This window comes from Rhinolophus sinicus, chromosome X (assembly GCF_036562045.2).
Source record: "Rhinolophus sinicus isolate RSC01 chromosome X, ASM3656204v1, whole genome shotgun sequence".
In the NCBI taxonomy this organism is placed as follows: domain Eukaryota; kingdom Metazoa; phylum Chordata; class Mammalia; order Chiroptera; family Rhinolophidae; genus Rhinolophus; species Rhinolophus sinicus.
In genome coordinates this window covers 76,394,348-76,407,304 of record NC_133768.1, presented here as the reverse complement: position 1 = coordinate 76,407,304, position 12,957 = coordinate 76,394,348, and the positions used below count along the sequence as shown (strand labels likewise).

The following is a 12,957-nucleotide window of genomic DNA, read 5'->3' as shown; positions in this document are numbered from 1 at the left end:
AAGACACAGCAATAGAAATTATCCAATCTGAAACTGAGAATGGAAAAAAAAAAAACCTGAAGAAAAGAGAGTGCTTCAGTGAACTGTGGGGCAGAATCAAGCAGACTATCATACATGTAATTGGAGTCCCAGAAGGAAAAGAGAGAGAGGGGAATAGGCAGAAAAAAAAATAGTTGAGGAAATAATGGCTAAAATTTGCAAGTTATGATGAAAACCCATAGAAGCTCGGTGAACCCTAAGCAGGATAACCACAATGAAAACCACTCTATGGCTATTATAATCAAATTGCTGAAAACTAGTAGTAGAGGGGGCACTTAAAAAGAAGCTAGAGGGGGGAAAAGAGGCATTCATACAGAAGAACAAAGATAAATCATATATGTCTCATTAGAAACAATGCAACAATGCAAATGAGAAGACAATAAAGTGATTTCTTTAAAATGCCAAAAGAAAAAAAAGTACTGTCAACCTCAAATTCTATCTCCAATGAAAATATCTTTAAAAAAATTAAAGCAAAAATAAATGAAGATGAAATACATTTTTTTCAAACAAATACTGAAAGAATTGTCACCAGAAGACCTGAACTACAAGAAATATTAAAGGAAGTTCTTTAGGCTGAAGGAAAATGGTACCACATGGAAACTTGGATTTGTACAAAGTAATGAAGAGTGCCATGTAAGTGTGGTAAGTATGGAATAAATGTAAAAGACTTTCTATCTCATTTTAAAATTTCTTTAAAAATTAAGTAATTGTTTAAAGCAAAATTAATCATCTATCATGGCACTTATATAAGGTATGACCATAGCTCCAAGGGATGGGAAGAGTGAAATGGAAGTATGCTGCTAAGGTCCTTATGTTACATGTATAGTGATATAATGTCACTTGACGGTTGATTGCAGTAGGTTAAAGATTCATCGTATACAACCTGAAACAACCACCAAAAAAGGCACAACTAATAAACTTATAATGGCAGTAAAAACACTAAAATGTACTCATTTAATAAAAAAAAAGGACAGAAAAAGAGGAACAAAGAACACATGGGAAATATAGAAGCAAAAAATATAAACATGGTAGACAAACACAATCATATCAAAGTTACGTTAAACATAAATAATCTAAATACTCCAATTGAAAGGCTGCATAAAAATTCAAGATGAACTATGTTATGTATTGACTATAAGAAACCCATTTTAAGAATAAAGACACAGACAGGTCAAAAATAAAACGATGGAATAAGATATATCATGCAAACACTAATCTTAAGAAAGCTGGAGTGACTATGTTAATTAGACAAATTAGACTTCAGGATGAATAGTATTACTGGGGATAAGGGGACATTTAATAATGGTAAAGTGGTCAATTTATCAAGAAGGCAACAATCCTAAATGTATGTTCCTAATAGAGCCTCAAAATACATGAAAAAACAAAACACGATATGAGTGAAAGGATAAATAGATAAAGCCACAATTTGAGTTGGATATTTCAACACCCTTAACTCAGTAATTGATAGAACAAATAGAAAAATCAGTGAGGAACTAGAAAGCCTGGCCAGCATTAACGATCATATATACCTAATTGACATTTATAAAGCACTAGACCTAACACTACCAGAATACATTTTCTCTTCAAAGAGATAAAAGACGCAAATTACCAATATCAAGAAAGAAAAAAAGATATCACTACAGATCCTATTGATATGAAAAGGATAATGAGGGAATGTTGTGAATAACTTTATGCCCACAAATTCTACAACTTAGAGTAAATGGAAGAATTCCTTGAAAGACACAAGTCACCAAAACTGATTTAAAAAGAAGTAGAAAATTTGAATAAACACATCTATCAAAGAAATCAAATTTGTAATTTAAAAATAATCCCATAATTAAAATCTAAGTTCCAATGACTTTAATGGTGAATTCTATAAAATATGTAAGGAACCAATAAACCAGACTTGTGGAAAACAGGATAAAATTCTTCCCAACTCATTCTATGAGGCTGGCATCACCATGATACCAAAAACTTACTAAGATATTACAAGAAAAGAAAACCAAAGGTCAATATTCCTTATGTACATACACACAAAAATCCATCACCAAATATTAACAAATACAAAAATGAACCTTGACCTTTACCTCACAGTTCACAGAAAGCAACTCATAATGTATGAGTATATTAAACCTAAAATGTAAAATCTAAATTTATAAATTTTCTAGAAGAGAACAGGAGAAATTTTTCATGACATTTGGATAAAAATGTCTTCTATTGGACACAAAACATGAACCAGAAGAGAAAAATTGATAAAATTATACTTTATCAAAATTTAAAACACATGCTCTTCAAAAGATAGAATTAAGAAAATGAAAAGGCTCTCCTTCCATCACCATATATTCGATCCCCCTTACCCTCATCTCCCACCCCCCACCCCCCACTCCTCTTACCCTCTGGCAACCACTAAACTATTATCTGTGTCTATGAGTTTCTGTTTCTCATTTGTTTGTCTTGTTCTTTTGTTGTCTTTGGTTTATATACCACATATCAGTGAAATCACATGGTTCTCTGCTTTTTCTGTCTGACTTATTTCGCTCAGCATTACTCTCTCAAGATCCATCCATGTTGTCACAAATGTTCCTATATCATCTTTTCTTACCACCGAATAGTATTCCATTGTGTATATATACCACAACTTCTTTATCCATTCCCACACAATGGGATTTATAGATGATGTAATACAGAATTGTACACCTGAAATCTATGTAATTTTACTAACAATTGTCACCCCAATAAATTTAGTAAAATAAAATTTAAAAAAAACACAGAGAAAAGAAAAAGAAAATGAAAAGGCAAACCACAGACTAGGAAAATATTTTCAATACATATATTTTATAAAGATCGGTATCCAAAGTATACTTTTTAAAGCCTACAACTCAATAGAAAGACAAACAATCCAATTTAAAAATGAGTTAATGAGTTGAACAAGCACTTCCCAAAAGAAAATATGTGAATGAATATTAACCACTTGAAGAGTTTCTCAATGTCCTTAGTTATCAGAGAGCTACAAATTAAAACTGCAATGACTATATTCCCCAAACTGTCTTTTGTATCCCCGTGGCAATTTGGAGTACAGCATAGGGAATAGAGTCAATGGAATTGTAACAGCTATATATTATGTCAGAGGTGTAGTAGATTGGGGGAGGACGGTTATCACTTTGTGAGGGTTGTAAATGTCTATTACATTGTTCTGTACACCTGAAATTAAAAATAATAATAATAATAATAATAATAATAATAATAATAATAAACACACACACGCACACACACACACTATGCATTAACTTGAATTTTTTTAAAAAGGACAATACCAAGTGTTGGTGAAGATGTGGACAACTGGCATACAATGCTGTAGGAATGTAATTGGTACAGTCACTGGAAATTGGTACAGCCAATTGGAAAATAGTTTGACGGTTTCTTATAAAGTTAAATATACACCTACTCATGGCTCAGCAATTCTCTTTATAGGTAGTTACCTAAGAGGAATGAAAACTTATGTTCACATGAAACCTTGAATGCAAATATTATCATAGCAGCTTTATTTACAGTAGCCCCAAACTGGAAACAATCCAAATATCTATCTGTGGATGCATAGATAAATAAATGGCGGTACATCCATTCAGTGTAATACTACTCAACAATAAAAAGGACCAAACAACATGAATGCACATCAAAAGCATTATTCTAAATGAAGGAAGCCAAACACAAATGACTGCATATTGGATGATTCTATTTACATGAAATTCTAGAAAAGGCAAAAGAATAGTGACTGAAAGCGCATTAGTGTTCACCAGGGTCCAGGACTGTGGGGAGGGGATTGATTGCAAAGAGGCATGGGGGAACTCTGGGGTGGTGGCAGTGTCCTATACCTTGATTATGGTTTACGTTACATGTTTGTGTATGTTTGTCAAATTGATTGAATTTTACACTTAAAATTAGTACTTTTATTGTATATAAATTGTACTTTAATAAAGTCTTATTTTTTAATTTTTTAAAGTTTTTCAACTATAGTTGATCTTCAACATTATATTAGTTTCATGTATACAGCATAGTGGTTAGACATTTAAATAACTTACAAAGTGATCCCCCCAATAAGTCTAGAACCCACCTGGCACCATACGTACCGTGTTTCCCCAAAAATAAGATCTAGCCAGACAATCAGCTCTAATGTGTCTTTTGGAGCAAAACTTAATATAATACCGGGTGTAATATAATATATAATATAATATATCACACCAGGTGTAATATAATATAATATGTAATATAATACCAGGTATAACATAATATAATATAATATAGACCGGGTCTTATTTTACTATAAGACCCGATCTTACATAATATAAGATCGGGTCTTATATTAATTTTTGCTCCAAAAGACACATTAGAGCTGATTGTCTGGCTAGGTCTTATTTTCTGGGAAACTTGGGATATAGTATTTGACTTTCTCTGACTTATTTCACTTAGCATGCATAACACCCTTTAGGTCCATTGCATTGTCGCAAATTGTAAGGTTTCATTCATTTTTTATGGCCAAGTAATATTCCATTGTATATATGTACCACATCTTTTTATCCAGTCATCTGTAGGCAGACACTTAGGTTGCTTCCCCATCTTGGCTGTTGTATATGAAATGTCCTTTGTCTCTTGTTATAGCCTTTATTTTAAAGTCTATTTTGTCTGATATAAGCATTGCTACCCCAGCTTTTTTTTTTCTTCATTTCTATTCACATGAAATATCTTTTTCCATCCTTTGACTTTCAGTCTGCCTTTCAATCTGAAGTGGGTCTTTTGTAGGCAGCATACATATGGGTGTTGTTTTCTTCTCCATTCATCCATTATGTGTCTTCATTTTTTTTAACTCTCAGATGAAGTTTTTTTTTTTGGGGGGGGGAATATGGGGAAACAGTGTGTTTCTCCAGGACCCATCAGCTCCAAGTCATTGTCCTTCAATCTAGTTATGGAGGGTGCAGCTCAGTTCCAAGTCCAGTTGCTGTTTTCAATCTTAGTTGCAGGGAGACGGCACAGCCCACCATCCCATGCGGGAATTGAACCGGCAACCTTGTTGTGGAGAGCTCGCGCTCTAACCAACTAAGCCAGCTGGCCGCCCCCCCCCCCCCAGCAACTCAGCAGCAGCTCGCGGCAGCTCATTGCCTTCAATATAGTTGTGGATGGTGTGGCTCACGGGTTGCCCGTGTGGCAACCGTGTTGTTCAGAGCTTGTGCTCTATCCATCTGAGCCATCTGGCCGCTCCCACCGTATGTCTTTTGATTGAAGCGTTTAATCCATTTACATTTAAAGTATTAATAGATATGTAGTTATTGCCATTTTATTATTCACATTTTTGATCTTATAAAGTTGATTTTTAAAAAGAAGCATTTTGGAGGTGAGGGTGTCAATTACATGTTTAAACAAGTACTCAACCTCTTGGGTATTTAATGGTAGACATTCTTGAGACGTTGAACTGTTTTACGAAAGGTAAACAAGGTAAACAGGTGGGGAGAAACAAAGGCAGCATAAGCAGCCCTGATACAAAATAATGGTCTCAGTTGAGTACTTTGTCCCTTGATCCTGCCTTTCTTCTTCCCCTTAACATAAGAAGGACTTGCTGAATTCCTGCTACAAAACAGTCTGTCCAGCTCCTTTCTCCCAAAGGAGGAAGTAATCTAATACAGGACCTTAAAAATCAAAACATTTACCTTTCTAAACCCAGAAAACGTGAAAAACAAATACATCACAGTTTTATTGCAGGTTTTACTTACTAAGCTGGCACATTACATCGGATCTCCATGGAATGGGAAAGAAGATAAAAATTTAGAATGAAGAAGCTGGATAACTTTCCAATCCTTTTTATGTTAGTGTTTAAATCAATCAGCATATTTATTTCCTATCTACTAGATTTCTGGTAATTGAGTGGGTTTGTAGGGTAAGAGAAGATGGTAGAAGATAGATAATTAGCTGGGGAGGTAAGATATACCTACAAAAACCAAACCAAAACAAAACAAAACAAAACCTCAGTTGTCTTCATTGTTTTGTTTAAAATGTTATTAATTCCCCTAACTATCTGGCATACAAATTGTCAAATGGTAGTCCCAAAACGTGGTTCCATACGAGTTTTTAATGGCATAAAAAACAAGAGTTGACTGTGTCAATCAATAGTCATTCTAAAACTCCTGGATCTAGTTATCCTAGTCTCTTAGTTTTGCTTATAATTCGTTTCGAAATCTTAAGACTTTGGCAGAAGGTCATCTGTTTTCGCCTGGTCTGTTTTATATTAAAATAATTAATTATTTTCATAGTAAAGGCTAAGTCTCAAACCTTAAAGTTCTTTGAACAAATGGTTTTGGAATAGGAACTCTGAATAGAAATTATTTCATTTTGGAAATCTATAGCGATTTGTCAACTAACATTTATGAGTTAGACTTTCAGATAATAAAGATTTGTGGTTTGTTCCTGTTATCAGAAACAAACAAACAACAACAACAACAACAAAACAACAACCACACAGCTATTTTATCCTTACCATGTATTAATTTTTTTTAATTTATTTTTTAAATTTATTGGGGTGACAATTGTTAGTAAAATTACATAGATTTCAGGTGTACAATTCTGTATTACATCATCTATATATCACACTGTGTGTTCACCACCCAGAGTCAGTTCTCCTTCCATCACCATATATTTGATCCCCCTTACCCTCTTCTCCCACCCCCCACCCCCCTTACCCTCTGACCATGTATTAAATTTAATACCTACTGCAGTGTAAACTAAGAAGAGAAAATATGTACAAGTATGGTGTTTTTTCCAATTCAGGTAGTCTTTTTCATCTAATTTAGGGATATAAAAAAAATAGGGTGGCCAGTTAGCTCAGTTGGTTAGAGTGTGGTGCTAGTAGCACCAAGGTTGCCGGTTCAGTCCCTGCATGGGCCACTGTGAGCTGTGCCCTCCTTAAAAATTAAATAAATAAATAAATAAATAAATAAATAAATAAGACAAACTTTCTCAGTGTATCAAGTCTGAGACTGATTTTTTTTAAAAAGTTTACTGAAAATTTTGATTTGGTCTTGTTAAAAGGAATAAATGGTTCTTTCAGTTCAAAAATTGACAGATTCAAGCTTAAAATATGCTTGTGATTTGGCTGGTATGTTGGTGGTGACTACCTTTTCATTTACAAGACACACACTTTTGAATCTTCCTGATCAAACATAAGACTTTATATGGCCTCTCTTCCTCTAGCATTTTCCAGTTAAATTAGCATTATAAAAATGGGGTGGGGGAGGATATAGTATTTCTGGGACTATCAGGTAGAGAAAAGTACTGAAAGATTGGTAGTTCCTGACTCCCACTTTCAGATACTTGTGGTCTTCTATACTAACCCATGCTGTCTGTTTAGGCAGTGTCTCCTTGTATTCCTGAGCCCCATGGGATACCTGTTTACACAGGTTGGAGGGAAGAATGTGGTATAAGCTATAACTGCGATTTAGTGTATGTCCCTTATCTGCAGTAAAGGACTGATGTGGGTGAGAAAGTATAAAATGCATTAGAACCTTCCCCCCCTTCCCATTAACCGATTTCCATTCCTCTCTTTTCAGGGCTTTCTATCAATTTGAATTTCACGTTATCTGGAAGAGTTAAGCCTCATTCATTCATTAATGATTCGTTCATTTATTAAAAAGCCTTATTAAGTAATATGAATTACTTAAACAATCAGATGGTAAATGGAAATTTTGATTTGGTGGAAATTTGTAGATGTTAGCTAGATGACCTGAGTTTGTTGAAGGCTAGCTAGACAATAAGAAAAAAATGAAGCAAGAAAGTTGAAGGGGAGTCAGAAAGGCTGTTGGGAGGCCATCATAAATAAAATGGTAGTTTTTGCTATGGGCTTTTAATGGGAATAGTATAGAAGTTTATGGACTGGGTGAAGTGTTTCTGGGTAATCCATAATTTCCAGTTTTTCTTGGTATCTTCTCAGCTAACCTTTATCAGAGGAGGAGGAGATTATGCTCACTTGTGTAGTATTCTTGAGATTTTCCAATTTGCTGGAATGGGTTTGCTACTCAACAGATTTTTCCCTGTATTGGGGAAAAACAAATCGGTAGTGAGAAAATTTGGAGAACCTGCCAGATTTCTAACACTGATCTGTTGGTAACTGTGCACTTAGTCTCCCTGGATCGCTTTTTGTTTTTCACCTGTAAACTGAAGAGGAAGACGATAATCTCTTCAAAGTTCTTTCAACCAATAACCTTAGATACATTAGTATATAAAATTTGAACTGTGTGCTTACGTTTTTGTTAGGGATTTACTATGGACTGAACTGTGCCCCCGCCAAATCCATATGTTGAAACGCTAACCCTCAGCATGACTGTATCTGGAGATAGGGCCCATAATAAGGTAATTAAGGTTAAATGAGGTCATGAGGGTGGGGCCCTGATCCCATAGGATTAGTGTCCTTATAAGAACAGACACTAGAGAGCTCATGTGTGTATGCTCGTTAGCTCTTTCTGAATACTCAGAGGAAAGGCCATGTGAAGACAAAGCACCCGTCTACAAGCCAGGAAGAGAGCTCTCACCAGAAACAGAACCTTGATCATGGACTTTCCAGCCTGAAAACTGTGAGAAAATAAATTTCTGTTGTTTAAGCCACCTATTGTATAGTATTTTGTTATGGCAGCCCAAGAAGACTAATACAGGATTTAACCATATTGAGTACATTTTTACAAATTGAATCTGTAGTTTATATGATTTGTACATTAGATATATAACTTCTTTGTGTTGGAATAGGAAGTGAAAGGTTTTAAACCTGGTGGTGGAAGGAAGACCCCACCCTTTCTGTTTTTCTCTAAGCTCCTAGATTCTGGGGAATTACAGTATTGAGCTAGATGTTATGAGTAACTCAGTTGGATTTTTGAGCTAAGTAGCAGAGGAACCTGAGCATAGTTGAGAAGCAGTTATTATTTGAAGGCAGAAGAAAAGAACCAAGCTAGAGGGCTTCTCTCTTGAACAGTATCTACCTACAATATTAATAACCTTTTGAATGTCCCTGTTATAGTAATTAGTATTATATCGCTGGGGATTGATACCATATTGTTAGTGTCACCACCTACAAACCTCATTCTGAAGAATCCAATTCTAATGAAGAGCAAATTGCCAGAGTGGGGGCTTGTACATGTCTAAGGCTGTTTTTTTTCTCTGTTTGTTTGTTTTTTGTTTTGTTTTTTAAAGATTTTATTGGGGAAGGGGAACAGGACTTTATTGGGGAACACTGTGTACTTCCAGGACTTTTCCCAAGTAAAGTTGTTGTCCTTTCAATCTTAGTTGTGGAGGGCGCAGCTCAGCTCCCAGTCCAGTTGCCATTGTTAGTTGCAGGGGGGCGCAGCCCACCATCCCTTGTGGGAGTCGAACTGGCAACCTTGTGATTGAGAGGATGCACTCCAACCAACTGGGCCATCCGGAGGCAGCTCAGCTCAAGGTGCCGTGCTCAATCTTAGTTGCAGGGGGTGCAGCCCACCATCCCTTGCATGTGTCGTCGAGGAATCGAACCGACAACCTTGTGGTTGAGAGCCCACGCTCCAACCAACTGAGCTACCCAGGAGGCAATTCAGCTCAAGGTGCCATGTTCAATCTTAGTTGCAGGGCACTATCCCTTGCAGCCCACCATCCCTTGCGGGACTCAAGGAATTAAACTGGCAACCTTGTGGTTGAGAGCCCACTGGCCCATGTGGGAATCGAACCGGCACCCTTCAGAGATGGAAGCACGGAACTCTAACCACCTGAGCCCCTGGACCGGCCCCTAAGGCTGTTTTTTTAAAACCTCTGTTTTTGCCTTGGTATGGCAGGGGGATAGGCTTTATGGTACAATATTGTTAAATAAATACACCTGTTGCACAGTTGTACCCCTCTCCCACAAGCTTGTTTCTAACCTGTTCTCGTCTGCAGCAATAGGATCGTCTAAAAGAGTGCCATAGGAAGTGGCAGACAACTTGGGCTGGGGAGTATTTTGCTCAGATTTACATTGCTTTTCTGTACTGTTGCTGGTTCCATGCAAGTGCATTTCTCTGAGAGCTACTACAATTGACCTGACGGTATTGGCTGCCTGTTGGCCGGGAGGATTCTCCTAGATTAGTTGGTTACTTCCTGTTCCTGTCTGTGGACTTGGAAAAACAGAGAGAGTTTACTTTCCTCCAAAGGTTTCTCAGAACATGGTACAAAATGTTCAGAAGTAGGAGAATTCCTTTAAAAGCTATGCTTGGTTGCCCTCAGATAAACATTTGCATTAATATTTCATTTTGAACTCCTTTCTAGTTTGTAATATTTTTTCAATGTATGTAGGTGGCCTTAAACCATATGGTAAAAGTATTTTCCAAAATCGTTCAATCTCTGCCTTACTATGAACTGTTTTCCTTATATCATTGTCATTGAGCAGCTCCTCTCAACAGGATCAAATCCCTTTTTCTACTTTGATCTGTCTCTGATTATGTTGATGTCTTATGTCCTTTTGGGAACTCATACATGTTTTACTAACACATTTAAGAATGAAGTTGCCTGTTTCTTGTCTGTGTATACTGGGAAAAGAAAACTTTTTGTTGCTATTTTCAGATAATATGTATCGAATGTCCCCATAGTCATTGCCCTTTACAAAATAGTTATCACACAAAACATACAATCTCTTGTGCTCCCTTATGTTTATTCTGTTTCAGTCTACTTTAAAATTCTTAACTTCCCAAAGTTCTTTTCCCCATTAAATGTTGCTTTTGGTATTGTAGGTTTTTTTCATTCTATATACATATTCTTTATAAAAATACATTGGATGAGCATTTCCAAATGAGAAATTAAGAGTCCCAGATTTTGAAGGAATAGTTTTATTCTGTCTACTTAAAGTGTGATATCTTCCATCTTCAGGCACAGTGGGGTTGTCAAGTAGCAATCCCTTCCATCTTCGACACAGATACTTCCCCGCAATACCAACCCCCAGAGTGCATGCTGGTAAGGAACAGGGAGAATACAGATAATTCTACGTCTGCTTTACCTCTTATGAGGGCTCTTGCGAACACACACTCTATAGTGCCTAAAATTCATGGACTGTTAGATCTAGGAGAGACCACAGTGCTGTTGCACTTCTACACATCCATGCTCTTATTATGGGATGCCTTTTCTCCCAGGCTGCCAGGCAAAATGCAGCTTACCCTCTAGCATCCTACCCCCTGAATACATCATCTGTCCATCACTGATAGCATTCCATTATAAGAAACAGTGTATCGTTTCCCCCACCATGTATTTGAATGCCCTCCAACAGATTTCATAATACAGTATTTAATTTGTGTTCTTTTTCATTTACCTTGCACATTTGAATGTTTGCTTGAGTAGCAAGTATTATAGTGAGAATGATGTACATGTATATTTTTTAGTGGGATCAAGAAGAGAATTGCAGGTAAAGTACTTTTAAATGACTTTCTTGTGTTTTTGATAGGAAATGAATTCACTCACATTTTTAGATTTCTCACTCAAGTCACTGAGAAAGAGAATACACCACTTACTTCTGTATCATTGAGAAGCCATCATGGTATTTTAATGACACATTATGTATGTTACAGCGTGATTCACTTTGTTCTCAGTCTGCCAAGGGACATATGTAGAGATTTTTTATATAGGCGTTATGGTAAAAGTATTTTCCAAAAACATTCAATCTCTGTCTTAGGGGAGAGGATTGATATCTTACTGTCTGTATAATGGTTGCTGACATTGACTCCACCAAATTAGAAGGTTAAAAAATGAAGAGGTGAAATTCATCTTTAAAGATAATGTGTGAATTTTAGGACACTAGTATTTGTATGTGTAATAGAAAAAGTGAGAAAGTAATTCCATCTAATTATCTTGATCTGTTAGTCAAGAGAAATTAGAGAAAATTTCTAACTGGAGCATTAGAATCTTGTTTCAAGTTATAAGTTATTCAGTACACATGATATAGAAAACAGAAAACCTGGAATTTACATTTTGCTTTTTATTTTAGTACCTTTAGTATGGGTCCTTCAGCACTTGAATGCTACAACAACTTGGCCTTACATGTACTTTAGTCATCTTTTTCAATGTCTCTGGGCATTTGGCTCCTGGAAGAAGGTAACTCTTAGTACTGCTCCCTGGTTTGTATACATTATTTATTTGGGAACCTGTCTGCCACTGTGGCTTGTCAGAACTCGGCACAGTTTAAATATTTCGGGTGGGTGATTAAAGTGCTTGAACAGAGTATCTTTTCACCCAACCCCTGATGACTGACTAGAGAGTACTTTAAAGAAAGAATTGTGTTCTCCAACTCAACAGCATAATATAACAAATATATGATGTGTGGTATGTCCCCCTAAGATTTAAATTTTTAAAAACCTGCAATGTTTTATATTATACCAACAATAATACTGTCAATACTCATATTAACATGAACCATCCCAACTGCAGGGTGTTTATCTTTTTACAACATGTCTTACAATGTGTAAATTAATTTATTTTAAAAAACTGACATAAAGTTACTTCTAATGAAAATAATTGTTTTTACACTTAACCAATAGTTGAGACTGTCAGTGGTTTGCTGCAGAATCCAAACATCTACTGTATTAAAACTTCGTTTAAAACTGCATTATTTCCTTGATACCATTGTATTACATTTGATACTTTGATAGTTCATGCTTGAGAAGTTGTATTTATTGGCAATAATTTTATCTAAAAATTAAAATAAATTTTCTGGTTTCAGAGCATTACTTTGTTAATGTTTGCTGTTGTCCTTCACCTTTCCAAACCCTACTCATTTTTCTAGGCCAAGCTGAAGATGATCAAACTCAATGAAATTTTCTTCTATCCCACTAGCTTATTTTATGGCATTTTGGAAATAGTTTATAGCACTTATTTCCTTTTTCCTTGTGTTAGCTGTGA

The 12,957-nt window shown here is 35.8% G+C and overlaps 1 protein-coding gene across 3 annotated transcripts in view; it reads left to right on the top strand.

The window, feature by feature from the left end:
• The window catches only part of AMMECR1 (AMMECR nuclear protein 1), a 124,643-nt gene that overhangs the window by 54,638 nt on the left and 57,048 nt on the right, over positions 1-12,957 (top strand). The window lies entirely within an intron of this gene.